Consider the following 15,115-nt stretch of genomic DNA (forward strand, 5'->3'; position numbering starts at 1 on the left):
CTATCCTATTTAATTTGTTGATGACCTGGAGGATGGGGTAAACAGTTTAATCTCTTTATTTGCAGACGATACTAAGCTAAGCAGGGCAATAACTTTGCAGGATGTGGAAACCTTGCAAGTAGATCTGAACAAACTAATGGTGTGGGCAACTACATGGCAAATGAGGTTTAATGTGGAAAAATGTAAAATAATGCATTTGGGTGGCAAAAATATGAATGCAATCTACTCACTGGGGGGAAAACCTCTGGGAAATCAAGGATGGAAAAGGACCTGGGGGTCCTAGTAGATGATAGGCTCAGCAATGGCATGCAATACCAAGCTGCTGCAAACAGAATATTGGTATGTTGTATTATGCATTATATGCTGTTTACACAGATGCCAATAATATATATGCTGTTTACACAGATGCCAATAATACCGTGATAATCATTTCTGAAGTCTCTACTTTATAAGTCATTAATTACATAAATTTGTCTCCAGACTGTCAGACTACCACATTTCTCAGCAATTCAAACACGGTCCAATTTCCCTACCGGCTTAACCCATCTGGACCTGATATCCACGGGAAACCAGCCCCAGGTGGTCCCATAATGGGTGAATGGTTGTGCAATGGTGCGGTTTAGTGGTTCACTTTCTTTTATTAGACCAGATGAGCATTTGTAACATTCTTTCTATACAAATGTAATTTAATTTAATTGAATAATCTTTTTGGTGTTTTTCAAATTGATGATAGGATATGTATTACTATACTCATGGTATGTTTTATATTCTATGTAATCTAGATGAAATCAGTAATGCACGTAGTGCCCTGATGAAGTGATAAGCGAAACATGTTGGCCGCTCCTGCATACCTACGTAAATTGATTTCATACACGAAGTTGTAATTTAAGGTCACAATATGTATTTTGGCTGTATTGTCTTTTATCTGTCTTCTTCAATAAATGTATATTTTTTTATATTAACCGTTGTCGGTGTTGCTCACCTTTTAACAGACACATTATCTCCCTCCAAAATCTCATCATCCTCTTGAGAGAGCTATGTCTCCCTCTCCACAATCTTAGAATATTGGCATGCATTAAAAAGGGGATTAACTCCAGAGATAAAACGATAATTCTCCCACTCTACAAGACACTGGTCCGGCTGCACCTGGAGTATGCTTTCCAGTTCTGGGCACAAGTCCTCAGGAAGGACGTGCTGGAATGGAGCGAGTACAGAGAAGGGCAACAAAACTAATAATGGGACTGGAGGACATTAGTTATGAAGAAAGGTTACGTGCACTGAACTTATTCTCTCTGGAGAAGAGACGCTTGAGAAGGGATATGATTTCAATTTACAAATACCGTACTCGTAGGGATAAAACTTTTTGTGAAAGGGAGTTTAATAAGACACGAGGCCACTCATTAAAATTAGAAGAAAAGAGGTATCTGTCTGCTAAGTATACCTTTTTTGTATTCACATAGGGGAGAAAAGAATCAGTACATCTGAGGACACCAGTAACCCCACACCTACTGAAGAAAGAGAACTCAGCACACAACCTGAGGATGTGGATGCAGAGGTTCAGGAATTGCTGGATGAAGTGGTCGAAATGGAGTCGACAACAGGTCAGTGTCTGAGACCACAGCTTCAGGTAATAGATGGATGCCTGCATATTTATAATACATGGTGTGTTTTTTTTTATTTTTAGGTGATGTGGATGTTGTGGAAGAAGAAACTCACTTCAGCAGTGCAAGTGCACAAGTACTCATCAGTGAGATCATGGTGTGCAATCGTAATTTAGAAAGGTGAAGCAAAATATCAATGATGTTCAAAAAAGACTGAGCAACATCATTGATATTTTAGGCAATATCTAAACAAGAAAAAAATTTTAAGTTGTTGTTTTTGTTGTATGTGTTTTAAAAGAATTGTAAAGCCAAATTTTGAAGATGCACACAGTGGAGGTTATTTCCGAAAGGCAACAAATCCACTTTGCACTACAAGTGCAAACTACAACGGCAAAGTGTAGTTGAAATTGCATTGAAAGTGCACTTAGAAGTGCAGTCACTGTAAATCTGAGGGGAAGATCTGAAATGAGGGGAAGCTGCTGATTTTATTATCCAATCATGTGCAAGCTAAAATGCTTCTTTTTTTTTCCTTGCATGTCCTCCTCGGATCTACAGTGACTGCACTTCCAAGTGCACTTTCAGTGCAATTTCAATTGCACTTTGCAGTTGTAGTGCAAAGTGGATTTGCCTTTAGTAAATAACCCCCAGTGTGTCAACATGTGCTATCTGCCATCATGGGATATCAATGTACGCGTTTTGTGGGTGCAACCCCTTCCTCCAAACTAAAGTAGGTGAGAGGAAGAGGTTGCAACACGTCCACTGATCCCCCATGATGGGATCTAGCACATGTTGACACACTGTGGCTTATTTAAAAAAAAGCAAAACCACTTTGCACTACAAGTGCAATGTAGGGCAAAGTGGATTGTCCTTTCTGAAATAAGGCCCAGTTTGTCAACATGTGCTAGCTCCCATCATGGGGGATCAATGGACGTGTTTCAGGGGTGCAACCCCTTCCTCTCACCTACTTTAGTTTGGAGGAAGGGGTTGCACCCACAAAACGCGTACATTGATATCCCATGGTAGTAGATAGCACATGTTGACACACTGGGCCTTATTTGAGTCCCAATTTGTGTGCATCTTCAAAATGTGGCTTTTACAGGGGTGAGATCACCCCATCTGATGACTTGCAGTGCACTTGTAGTGCAAAGTGGACTTACCTTTAGTAAATAACCCCCACTGTGCTGTAAAATTTGCCAAAATCAAGCCATTTTAGGGACTCCAAGCAATTAATTAATGGAGTTGAAAAGGATGATTATTTTTATTGTTAATGCATTACATACATTACCAACAATAACATTGTGTGTGTGTAGCAGACCCACAGCACAACATAATAGCTGAAGAAGAGATTGTCACCTCATGTATCAAATAAGTTACGTTTGCACTATTGAAGAAAATGGCCAAAAATAAAAGGCCATTTAAGAACCTAGGAGACAGATAAGAAACACAAACAGAAATTCAAATGAAATATGAGTTTAGTTTTTTTTTTTTTTTAATTATTAAACAGATTCCAGATTTTCTTGTAAATCAATTGCCCCCCTACCCATGAAGTACTCGACATAGTTTTGCCGTACTTCGCGGGCGCTTTGGGGGGGCAAGCCAGGACGGCCACTTTCAAGCGCCATCATTATTTGATCCGGTGAAAAGTCGGCGTCAGTCGCAACTGAGGCCAGATAGTTGGCTGCATTCTTCTGCAGAAAATTGTGAAGAATGCAGCAGCTCAAGATAATGTGGTTTAGTTTATATTCAGCCATGTTGATGGCCATAAGGAAAAACCGGAGGCTGGTAATTAAACCCTCTGCTCCGGGGTCAGGGTCCTCATGGGGAACGGCCTCATCAGATGTTCCCCCAGCGCAAAGGCCTCATCCGCCACAAAAAAGAACTTGAGGCCCGCAACGTTATCCTCTGGAGGTGGCAACACTAAGGTGCCATTTTGGAGACGCCAGTAAAATTCCATCTGGGTGATCACTCCTCCATCAGACATACGGCCATTCTTCCCTACGTCCAGATATAGGAACTCATAATTTGCCGTCAACCCAGCCAACATCACAATACTACTGAATCCCTTATAATTGAAGTAGTATGACCCTGAGTTTTGTAGTGGGATGATCCAGGCGTGCCCATCGATCGCACCACTGCAATTGGGAGTCCCACTGCTGGTGGAATTGGGAGGCCACAGTCTGCCATTCCTGTGGGTTGGAAGGAAACTGTGGAGTCAAACAAGAAAAAAAATAGTACTTTTGCACATAACATTGCAAGCAGATTAGACACAAACATTCTTGGCCAGTATAAGTATAACATTTATTAAAATGAGTATTTAAAGACAAAAGTATAAGGTCCACTTATCAGATTCCTCACCCCCTCTGATGGCCCATTGTAAAAATTTTAGGGTGGGGGTGGGTGGGGGGGAGATGTTTTGGACAGGTAACCCTCTCCACTTCATTGAGAGCTGATGCATTAATGATGTGTGTTACTTTGGCCAGCCCCTCCTTACTTACACTATTGGCAGCCCACTGGACAGGTTAGAAGTGTCATAATCCAAAAATATGAATACACACTGTACAAATTGAAGCAAATGTTTACATTCTGCAATTACCTATCAAGATAATAGGAGAACAACACTTTAAACAGTACCATTTGAAAATATTCAGGCAGGCACTTGCACTACATGCTTTGGTGAATTCACCCATAAATATGACCACAAAAGAGGTAGGTATCGTGTGTATGGGTTTGGCAAAGTCAGCAGATAGAGTATTGGTATCGGTTGACATAGCTATTGGGGGGAGGAGGGTTCCAAATGAGTTTTGGCCCCTCAAAAAAAAGCCTCTTGCACTCTGAATTTAAGGACAACAATAACATTTGGACACATTTTAGGGGGTGTTTAGGGTAAGCACTACAATGGAGCTGACAAAATACATTGTTAAGTGACTAGGCTAGGTGTGTATGGGCCCAGGATAGCATGCTGGGGAGGTTAGTGAAGGCAAATATGCATGAAGGACAAAAAAGGAGAATAATCCTGCTAATAATCCAGCCTGCTCCAAAAGAGGCAATAAGGTGGCTGGATTCAAATGTACGCATTTTTCATTGTTAGATTTGTACATAAACAAACTCATATTTTAAACCTTTCATTAGACAAACATTTAGTTAGCTGTATATTTGCTGCACAGCATGTCGGACCCTTAAAAATTAAATGTTTGACCAAAACAATATCTAACTTTGTCTAATAGCACTTTTGCATAAAAGCTACAGCTCTGATATATCGGGATGAACCCTTCATTACTGGGTCCAGCTTGCATTAATATATTACAATGGCTTGTTTTCTATCACGCTGTTTGTGTAAGAAATACAGTTTCATGTTTCAAAAGACAACTTCTTCCTGGCAATATTATAATAAATGATAACAATACCCCCCGGTCATGCAGAGATGCCCATAAATCCAAAATATTCTTCTGCTTATACCACTGTACTTACAAGGAAATGGGGCACATCATTTCACAATCCACACATTCTGCTTTGGATTTCAAAAATAAAAATAAATAAAAACAAAAGGACCAATCTGTATGATGGACCAGAAAGCATCAAAAAATATAAAACAACTGGCTGCATGTGGCATCTATCCTAACAGGGTGTGTGGACTTGATGTGATGGTCTGTTATATTTAAATTTTATTTATTATTACTCTTACATCATGGACTGCACATCAAGTTATTATCAAGAACCTTGAAATTTCATTTTTGTAGAAGAACTTCTTATGCATTCCATCCATCTTGGCTTTGTTAAATATTATGGCAGCTGTATTCCAAATAACAACCTCATCTTAATTTTTTTTCTCTCAATAAGGGCTTATTGAATAAATGTAAAATTACAAAATCATTATCTTAATCTAAACTAATCTCATTCATTACAAATTTCCCCATTAACCTGAATTTCATTTCCAACCAAAGGTTGTCTAAACCAGTTTCAATATATCTATAAAATTGTTAAACTCATATTAGAAATGAATACTCATTATTACTTAATTTTACTTAATTTCCCTTTTTTAAATGCACTGTTTCCACGATCAAAGGATATTCAATTTGTGTAATACACGGTTAAATGTAACCTTCATTTTACCATGTTTGGAAAACAGATTCAAAATAATTGTGATCACATTGTTTACCATTAGATTCGTTAACCTGGCACATTTTGTTATAAATGTTTTGTCTAAAAAACTGGAATTGGCATGGTGTCCTTCCAGCTTATCACTGACCTCTCATCTCAGCCACATTCTTTCATGAGAACACAAAGGAGGGGGTCACATCTGCGTACATGACACACACAAGGGATAGAACTAAAGGTCCCAGCATTCGCACACACATACACCAATATCTCTCTAAAATCGCTTACTTTTTTCCCATTTGTACACAACACATGCATATTATTCTCTCACATTCTTTTAACTCTCATTAATATTTCCCTGCCTAAATTCTGCTTTCCTTATTTTGTTCAGATGTCTTTTATATCTAGCTTCTATGATCAGACAGGCAGCCAGAGTGCTCATCCCATCTTCCCTCTCTGACAACATGAAAATGTCCCTTTCTGTCTAGTGTTAATGTCACCCTTGATCCATCCTGCTCACATAGATAGCTGTTTCTCTAGCTGTTTACTCTGCATGATTCTTAGTCCCTGTGGACCTTTGTAACCCAGTTACCCATTGTGGATCCCTGTCCACTTTAACCATTAATCTAGGGGCTCAGTATAGGCAGAACCGCACCTTCGGTTCATATATAGCGCTCCTCTTGCGCTGGGCATTTTTGAGGGTCTCTTACCCTTCATTCCCTTACTTAATTCAATACCCATAATGACTGGCCAGTCTTCTCTATATGTGCCTATACCCTCTTGCCTCTAAACTACTTTATCTAGCAGATGTACTACATATACCAGCACTATTCTTCCCTTTCTTATCTATAACACTCCGATGGACAATAGACAGTGACAACATAACATATAACCACCAATCAATACAGTTCGATTAAGGGGAGTAAATAGGTACCCTTTGTCCTGAGAATGCCTTACCGATCAAGGAAGTCTGATAACTCAAATGTAAGCAAAAGGCTTACCTCAGCCGGCTGATTATCAGAAATTCCCAGATCGTCTCAAGCCCCTTGTTTCGGATACTCGGGGTCACCTGGAATCCCCTCCTAAGGCAAAGCTCGCCATGCTGACTCGGTTAAATTGATGATAGGCAACTCCTATCCTCATATTGATTAGTGGTTCCAAATTAATAATAACTACTGCAGTAGGGAACAGACACAAAAGATACGCTCAGCATCTTTCCAAATAACTGTTCTGCTTTATTATGACGCAATTGAAGGCTTTTATGCACATGATTACGTAGGTATCACATTAATATTACAATTGTACGTTAATGGTAACAAGGGGCGTTACATAGGCAGGCTAATTCTAATCAGGACTCCATAGAATGTAAACATTTACTGAAATGTACAGGGCATTAGTCATGCACTCCATAAATCTGGCCTTTATGGAAGAGTGGTAAAAAGAAAGTAATTGTTGAAAGAAAGCCATAAGAAGTCCCATTTGCAGTTTGCGAGAAGCCATGTGGGGGACACAGCAAACAGGTGGAAGAAGGTGCTCTGGTCAGATGATACCAAAATTGAACTTTTTTGCCTTTTGGCAGAAAACTAACACCGCACATCACCCTGAACACACCATCCCCACCGTGAAACATGGTGGTGGCAGCATTATGTTGTGGGGATGCTTTTCTTCAGCAGGGACAGGGAAGTTGGTCAGAGTTGATGGGAAGATGGATGGAGCCAAATACAGGGCAATCTTAGAAGAAAACCTGTTAGAGTCTGCTAAAGACTTGAGACTGGGACAGGCAGGTGGGTAACAAAAATCCAGTTTTCTCTTACGTCCATTGAAGGACACAGCTCTTCTGATTCTTGACAACAGGAATGTCCCAAAGCAGTGTCTCAAGAAAGGGTGGGCAAACCAAAAACAAGAAATCTTAAACAGCGGCCTGTAGAACCTTACAACTCAAACAAGCATCTGAAGATGCAAACACATCAACTTGTAAAATGTATGTGCACAGATAACCAGGAGGCCACCTTGCAAATCTGAGACACAGACGCCAGAAGTCTAAAAGCCCAGGAGGCACTAATAGGCCTGGTTGAGCATGTTGAAATGGGGAAAGGAGAAGCCTGACCCTTAATGGCGCATGACAGAACAATCGGCTGCCGAAGCCAATGGGATATAGTAGCAGAGGAAGCCGTCAGGTCTTTTCTTGGACTGTCCGTGAGCACAAAGAGAGAATCTAACCTCCAGAAGGAGGCTGTAGCAGGCAAGCGCACACAAACTGCCTGAACCACATTCAAGGAGTACAATGCAACCTCCTTGATATGTGACAGCCGTGAATACAAGGATGGTAGAACAATGTTCTCATTTAGGTGAAAATCCAACACCACCTTCCAAGGAAAGGAGGAGTACGGACAGCAAACCACGTTATCCTTGTGCAAGACCAGAGAGGAAGACTAGTTCTGACACCCGGCGCATGGAAGTGATGGCAACTAAGAAAGCATCCCTTGAGAAAAAGTAAGCAAGGGAATATCTCAAGTTTTCCCAAAAGGAGGCTTCTGAAGGACCCAAAAGAACCAAGTTCAGGTTCTATGGCGGCAATGGGGAACACACAGGAGGTTCCACATGACAAACACTTTCAGATAAAAGTATGGATTAAGGAACGCATGGCCAAGGGATGTTGAAAAAAGTCTGCAAGCCTGAAACCTGCCTTTAATGGTACTCAAAGCAAGCTGTTGTGCAATGCTCCATTGGAGAAAGGCAAAAACCCGAGCCACTGAAAAAGAACCTAGACAGACACCCAGAGCCTCGCCCCAGGCAATATAAGCCTTCCAGGTGCGACGAAATATCTTCTGAGAGGAACCTGAGTGCCTTCAACATTGTAGGAATCACTGAACACGACAACCCTCTGTTCCTAAAAACCTGGCTTCAATAGCCATGCCATTGAAGCCAGAGATGGTAGAGCAGGGTGGTAGACTGGACCTTGGGACAGGAGGCCCTCCCAAAGAGGCAATTGCCAGGGTGTGTCTGTGACTAGCCACACCAGGTTGGCATAGCACGGATGACGAGGCCAGTCTGGTGCTATAAGATGGACCAGAATCTCTTCGGCCTCTATTCTGCACAGCAGGTGAGGGAGCAATTTGAAAGGAGGAAAGGCGTAAATTAAACTATGCTGGTCCCACGGTGCCATCAGTACATCCGCCAGGGGGTCCCGTGCTCTCGCCACAAACCTTGGTACCTTCCTGTTGAGATGGGATGCCAGAAGATCCCCATCCAGGGTCCCCCAGCAAGGGCAGAACTGATGGAACATGGTGTATGGACCACTCCCCCTGAACCTTTATTTGGTGACTGAAATAATCTACCCACCAAGTCTCGATGCCTAGGAATAAGAATGGCAGTGAGAACCAGAACATGCTGCTCTGCAACTGCAAAATGCTTGATGCCTCCAGAGCCGCTTCCACTGCTCATTCCACCTTTGACATAGGCCACTGCTGGGGCATTGTCTGACTGGCTCCTGACCAGGATCCCCCTGAGAAGATTTTTACAGTGGTCCAGTGACAGCCTGATAACTCCAAGTCCCAGGACTTTGATGAGTAGCCAACCCTCCAGAGTCCAGCAATCTAGTGCTGATCTCGAACCCAGGACAGCTCCCCAGCTGGTCAGGCTGGCATCCATTGTGACTACCATCCTGTGGAGGGGGAAAAGGACTTCCCAGTCTGTAGGGGAGCAAGTTGGTGCCACTAATGGAGGGAGGCCCTCGTCAACTGGCCCAGACAAATCTGGTTGTTAAGGGATGCAGAAGACTTGTCCCATGTCAACAAGATTTTCCTCTGCAGAACCCTTGTATGGAACTACACATATGGGACTGCTTTGAGGGCGAACACCATAAGACCCAGAGCCTGCATGCAAGTGAGGAGGACTGCTTGTGGAACCAGAGTAACAGATGAGTTGAGACTTGAGACTCAGGCCCAGACACTCCACCCTCCCGGTTGGGGTAAGGGCAGACTTCTTGAGATTCAGAACTCACCCGAAGTCCCACAGGGAGCGCATCGTGATCCCCATGTTGTCCTTCAGGAGCAGACCGTCCAGATAACCTGTCACGGGAAACCCCCAGTTGTTTCAGTAAGGCCAGGACTGGGGCCAGCACCTTGGAGAATACCCAGGATGCCAAGGTCAATCCAAAGGGGAGCAGGCCAGCACCTTGGTGAATACCCAGGATGCCAAGGCCAATCCAAAGGGAAGCGCAACAAAACGATAATTTGTGTGATAATTTGCCCCGCTGCAGAGCAAAGAAACAACTGATGTTTTTCATGGATGGGAATGTGTAGGTTGCATCCTTGATGTCTATGGATGCCATAAAGTCCCCCCAATAAAGAGAAGCCACTACCGAATGGATACATTCCATCTTGAATTTCTGCACCCATACAAAGTAATTCAAGGCCATGGAGGTCAAAAATCGGGGGGGAACCTATTCGTTTTTGGAATGTGAACAAGTTTAAGTAAAAACCCCCCAAACTATTCTGGCTCGGGCACAAGGACTATCACTGCCTGGTGCAGCAGATCCTGCTCCTCCCTGCACAGGGTCCAAAGATGTGATGGGGGAAGGTAAATATTGGAGAGAAAAAGTTTCTCTGGCAGATAAGAAATTATACCCTGTCGCCGACAACAACCAGTTTGTGGACCCACTTCCCTGAATCGAAGGAGGTCCATGGGCCCGAGAACCATCGAAGACAACCCCCCCTCCCTGAAAACCAGTGGGGACAAACCTTCATACTAAAGAGGACTGATACGTCCAGGAGCAATAAATATTGGGGTAGTTTTTTCATTCTATTTATTATAAATATGTATTAACTTGTCTATTCCTATACTTAGCTAGTCTAGCAAAGCTCTGATAATGTTAATGGTGATGGTACAATAACAAGGTTAGCTATAAAAATAAACACACTGCTTTAACAAAGCCAGGGTCTAATTTATTTCCCAAGAAAATAGGAATGCTAACATAAACACTAAAAGAAAATATTACAGAGCATATGAAACAAAAGAACATCAATGATACTTTATGTAAGGTCGTCCTCTGTGTTCGGTAGCTTTCAGCTAGGCTCAATGGCAAGAGGAGGTTCCTCCAGCCAGTCAGTTCTTTTAAAGCCCACTCAGACACCACCCACACAACACCCACTGCCAGCCCATCTAGGATTCTGACAAATCAAAATCGATAAGAGGCAGTCCTTCTTAATATATTATTCTTTTGTCTGTCCTCTAGGAAGCATGCTGTAGTGACCACTAGGGGCAGCATTTGTCCATTAATCGCCACTATTTGATGCGGGTCAAATCTTCAGTGACAGCTGGTCTTTGATCTTCTGTAACTCAGGCCATCAGTCATCTTAGCAGCAGTTGCTTTTTGAAGCCTTTGTTTGCAGTCATGGTAATCAAGCACTTCAATCTTTATTACATCAGGTGGTTTTAAGCCAAGCTCTACTCCCATTATCCCCCGCCAGGGGGCGTGCTTCAGTCACAAAGCCCTGATGGATAAACCTGCTGTAACGGCATTCCTGGCTGCCCCAACAGTGTCGAGGCTAGGTATAATTAGATTTCATAGTTCAGAAACATCTTACATTAGGACAAAAAACATGTCCAATACCCGGACTACCAACAAGGTTCAATCCCCTTTCTTGACCCGTGTGAGGAAGGTACTCTTGCCTCCTGTGATAATCTAAATGATGTCATCCAAGGTAGGACTGAAGAGACGGTCTCCCTAGAAGGGCAGATCCCCCAAGGCCTTTTTTAAGTCTGGTCAGCAGACCAGCATTTGAGCCGAAGCACCAACAACAAGACGTAGAACTTGGAAAGAAACAGAGCAGTAGCCAAGGAGGCATTACAAATGTATTTCAGGCCCTGGACCAAATGGTCTGCCAGATCCATGTACACCTGATCCACATGTCTGGTGGACAAACTTTTGCTGAAAAACCTTGGCCCATTCAGTAAGTGTTTGAGACACCAGGGACTTGGCCAATAAAGGCCACAACACTGACCGATGGCGACCGATTCTGTCCAACCATCTGCAGGATTCATAAAAGAGGCAGACTCCTACACCAGTATCATGGCTGCTTTATTCAACCTCAAAATAGGTGGATGCACCACAGGAGGCGAGATCCACTTCTTCAGAAGGGCCTCCTCAAGGGGGTAACAGACCACAAAGCGCTTCGGAACCACAAAAAGATGCTTCAGATGTTCCCAATCATTATAAATAAACTAATTAAAGTATGCGGGGTAAGGAAAAACCTCAACGGACCTAGCCAGCTTGTGCACACCAAAGGGGATAGACACATTGGCGGCTGTCTCAGCAGAGTCCTCACATTTTAGCGTATCTCGCACAGAAGAAATCAGTGCGATCACCAGCACTTTCTCCTGTGTGATTACAGAGGCAGAGGACTTGACCTCTCTGTCCAAAGAATCAGGGGTGGCATCTGCAGGCCCCATAGAGCCTGCGGCAGCTGAACCCGACTCAGTCTGAGAAGTGTCTGAAGATGCAGGTGACGGCGAGGGGCACTTCCTGCTTGCCTTGTGCCCAAACGCTGTCTCCACACAGGAGGTAAATGACTCCAGGGCTGCTGACAGCACGTCTAGAGGGTCAGGGGACCGGGAGGAACCCACCTCCATAAGGGGGATCAGGAAAGGACGTGTGTGTGTCTAATGCCGCGTACACACGAGCGGACTTTTCAACCGGACTGGTCCGATGGACTATCCGACGGACTTTCGGCAGACTTCCAACAGACTTTCCCAATGAACGGACTTGCTTACGCACTATCACACCAAAGTCCGATGGATTCGTACATGAAGACGTACGACCGGACTAAAATAAGGAAGTTCATAGCCAGTAGCCAATAGCTGCCCTAGCGTCGGTTTTAGTCCGTCGGACTAGCATACAGACGAGCGGATTTTTCGACCGGACTCGAGTCCCTCGGAAAGATTTGAAACATGTTTTATTTCTAGGTCTGTCGGACTTTTGGGGAAAAAAGTCCGCTGGAGCCCACACATGATCGAATTGTCCGACGGAGTACGGTCTGTCGGACCAAGTCTGCCGGAAAGTCTGCTCGTGTGTACGCGGCATTAGACTCCATATGGCCCACCCACTTAAGCAAGGCCCACATCATTGCCATAAGGTAGGACACCCAGCAGGAAAAGGAGAACAATGCAAACTACAGCAGAGAGGGAGGTACCCCAGGGAGGACTCACCACCACCTGACCACCAGGGGAGCACTGTGGGTGCTGACATGTATGCTGCCTGTGGATGCAATAAGTGGGCCAGCTGTGGATGCTGCTGTGTCAACTGTGCCCCAAAAAGTGCACTCTCCAGTCCCAGAGACTGTCTCTGTATCTAGCCTGATCACCGTCAAGATGGCCACCACTGTGCAGCTACAAGAAAATGCACACCATGCATTCCCAAGCCAGTTCCCATACAAGTCAATAGGAAGGTCCACTACAAAATAGCTGCCGAAAATAGCTGCTGGCCACAGTAAAGCACGTGGCATCTGCAATGTGGCCTCCCAGATCCCTGAAGGGGACCCCCACCATGCAGAACCCACAGAGACAACTGAGAGGGCATGCCATCCAGGAAAAGTTGGCCCAAGCACCAGGGATTGGGTGGTAGGAGGAGGGGAGGGAGGTCAGCCAGGGGGAGAAGAGGGCACCCCACATGACCGACCACCCCAGGGAATACCTGTGCCCCAACCCCATGCAGGGAGGGGGCATCTATATACCAATCTAGCAGAGCATGAAGATAAGGCTCCCATGACAGATCCTCTTTTCCACCGAAGTGGGAGGGCTGTCAGCCAGGGTAACACGTGTGCCCCCACAAGTTTAACCACTTCCAGTCCAAGGACGTTATATGACGTCCTTGTCTTTCAGTGGTGATATCTGAATGATGCCTGCAGCTGCAGGCATCATTCAAATATCTTCTTTTTCAGCCAGCGATTCTGTGCACTGTAAGAATGATCATAGCGGCAGTTCAGATGCTTGATCGTTCTTACAGGCGGAGGGAGGGGGCATCCCTCCCGCTGCCCTCCGATCCTTCTTCGGGTTCTCCTATACCATCAGACGTGGACCCAGAAGGTCACCAGTCATCTCTATGACTGTCGGAGGCCCGGACGCAACATTATGACATCAGGTCCGGGCCGCGGATATAAACAAAGCTGAAATCTCGTCTGGAAAGCATCAAATGTGTCTATTTTTTTTTTATCTGATTGTTTATTGTACTTTCTTTTTTATTTTTGATCACTTTTATTCCAATTACAAGGAATGTAAACATCCCTTGTAATAGGCATGGTGCGTGACAAGTCCTCTTTATGGACCCCACATCTCTCCATAAAGAGGACCTGTCACGCACCATGCCTATTACAAGGGATGTTTACATTCCTTGTAATAGGAATAAAAGTGATCAAAAATAAATAAAAATTTTTAAAGATAAAGTGTAAAAATAAAAAAAAAAAAGTAAAATAAACAATAAAAAAATGTTTTAAAGGCGCCCCCCCCCCCCCCCCGTCCCCGTGCACAGAAGTGAACACACACATAAGTCCCGCCCACATATGTAAACACCGTTCAAAACACACGTGTGAGGTGTTGCCACATGCATTAGAGCGAGAGCAATAATTCTAGCACTAGACCTCCTCTGTAACTCTGAACTGGTAACCTTTAAAAAAATTTAAAGCGTCGCCTATGGAGATTTTTAAGTATCAAAGTTTGGTGCCATTCCACAAGTGTGCGAAATTTTAAAGCGTGACATGGGTATCTATTTACTCGGCGTAACATCATCTTTCACATTATACAAAAAATTGGGCTAACCTTACTGTTTTGTTATTTTTTAATTCATGAAACAGTTGTTTTTCAAAAAATAAAAAAATGCGTTTGAAAAATTGTTGAGCAAATACCATGCGACATAAAAAGTTGCAACGACCACCATTTTATTCCCTAGGGTGTCTGCTAAAAAAACATAAAGCACTTAACTAATATTTTTTTGTATAATTATCTTCTAAGGGGTGTGTCCTATGCCTACATACTTTTGCTAATAGGTGTCCCTCATTCCCATCTCACAAAGTTGGGAGGTATGGTGTTCATTTTTGAAGTTTGGCCATGTTTCTTTTTTTCTTTGCCGTCTTGCTGGGAAGTGTACTTCATATAAAATACTATTCCATAATATTCAAAGATAATGTGCAAAAACCATCACATTTAAAGGGGTTGTAAACCCTCGTGTTTTTTCAACTTAATGCACCTGGCAGTCACCGGCCCCCCAGCACCCCCCCCCATTTTACTTATCTAAACCCCTTCATCTCCTCGGCCGGGATGTGCTCTCCACGGGGTCCCGGCTCTTGATTGGATAGATTGATAGCAGTGCAGCCATTGGCTCCCACTGCTGTCAATCAAATCCAATGACGCGGGCGCTGGGGGGT

Source organism: Aquarana catesbeiana, linkage group LG01, assembly GCF_042186555.1.
Source record: "Aquarana catesbeiana isolate 2022-GZ linkage group LG01, ASM4218655v1, whole genome shotgun sequence".
NCBI lineage: Eukaryota > Metazoa > Chordata > Amphibia > Anura > Ranidae > Aquarana > Aquarana catesbeiana.